General features: G+C 49.6%; 1 pseudogene; it reads right to left on the bottom strand.

The window, feature by feature from the left end:
• Positions 1–1,021: 1,021 nt before the first annotated feature.
• The window catches only part of LOC108298934, a 14,917-nt pseudogene continuing 14,411 nt past the window's right edge, over positions 1,022–1,527 (bottom strand).

Below are 1,527 nucleotides of genomic sequence, written 5' to 3'. Positions count from 1 at the left end.
CAGTGACGTATTAGAACAATTTAAGCACAGCACGGATTTCGAGTTTGCTCATGCACAATTTCCTCCATGAGAAACACTAGGCTAACACAGAAAACCACAGCCAGCAGGGAACTGCGCAGGGTCACACCCACACACAAACCTCTGTCTCTCACCTCCCTGGGCTCGCTGCTGGGGCCATGATCCACTCCCACCACACCTGGGGTGAAAACTTTCCATCTGATTTTCCACAACCCTCCTCCCAGCGTTTCACAGAAACTCATGTGCAGCACCCTTCAACACTCATAAGCCAGCTCCAGATCTCCCCAAGGTGCAGTGTCAGATTTGTTGCAGCATTAACGTTTCTGAATGCACATTGCTGTGGGATGTATCTAACAATTTATGTGCAAAAGGCGCTCTGCTATTTCCCAGGTTCCTAGCTTTATTTTTACATGTTACTGATGAAGTTTTTGAGGGCTGTGCCCTGGCCCCCTTTTCCCTATGAGTCGTGTCGGTTTTACTGTGCGATTTTGCATAGTGTGGTAACTTTGAGGAGTGTGTATGCTGCACTGTCGCAGAAATGACTGTACAATTCCTACAAAATAACAGATAAACCTAGATTAACCAATACCAACTGCCCCTGCATGATATGAGACCACTTTTCTTTCTTGGAAAGAAAAAAGTCCTGTGGGGTTAGACCCCCACCATGACTACTTAAAACAACTGAGAAATCCAGTTTCTTTCTTTTTTTTTTTTTTCAGATGGAGTTTTATCCTCGTGGCCCAGGCTGGAGTGCAATGGCACCATTTTGGCTCACTGCAACCTCTGCCCCCCAGGTTCAAGCTATTCTCATGCCTCAGTCTCCTGAGTAGCTGGGATTACAGGTGCCCGCCACTATGCCCAGCTACTTTGTATTTTTAGTAGAGATGGGGTTTCACCACATTGGCAAGGCTGGTCTCGAGCTCCTCACCCCAGGTGATCTGCCCAGCTCAGCCTCCCAAAGTTCTGGGATTATAGGCATGAGTTCCATGCCCAGCCTGAGTTTCTACATATAGTCAGTCTCAGGGTTCCACACTGCTCAGTTACACCCTATGATTAAGTCATCAAAACCCAAGTCATCATTCACCCAGAAACGTGCTCTGTTTTCTCCCTGTGCTAAGACAGGGGCAGCAGCCTGGAAACCACCCAGAGGAGCATGTTTGGAAGCACACCCTGCACCCTCCCAATGGGGCACCTGCCTGGGTCCTGTCGTCCTTGGCTTGCTTGATGTTCTGGTGCCCATCCACCCAGGAGATGGAACTTGTCCAGTGGGTCACAGTCAATGGCCTTGATGTTCCTCAGCCCATGCAAGGACAGGATGAGGTCCAGGCTGTGCTAGTTGTCTGGGATCATCCGGCTGATAGCAGATTTCTGGCTGAAGAGCAAGGAGGTGGTGGATGCTATAGGAGGCAAAGACAGGGTTGCATGTGGGTGTCTAGAAGCCGAAGAGAAGCTAGTGGGTGGGACAGCACACCACTCCACTGCAACAGGTAGCTCAGCATAACCCTGCTG

The sequence above is a fragment of the Cebus imitator genome, unplaced genomic scaffold (assembly GCF_001604975.1).
Source record: "Cebus imitator isolate Cc_AM_T3 unplaced genomic scaffold, Cebus_imitator-1.0 Scaffold1237, whole genome shotgun sequence".
NCBI classification, from domain to species: domain Eukaryota; kingdom Metazoa; phylum Chordata; class Mammalia; order Primates; family Cebidae; genus Cebus; species Cebus imitator.
The sequence above is the reverse complement of the archived record's forward strand: the minus strand, read 5'-3'. Positions and strand labels throughout refer to the sequence as shown.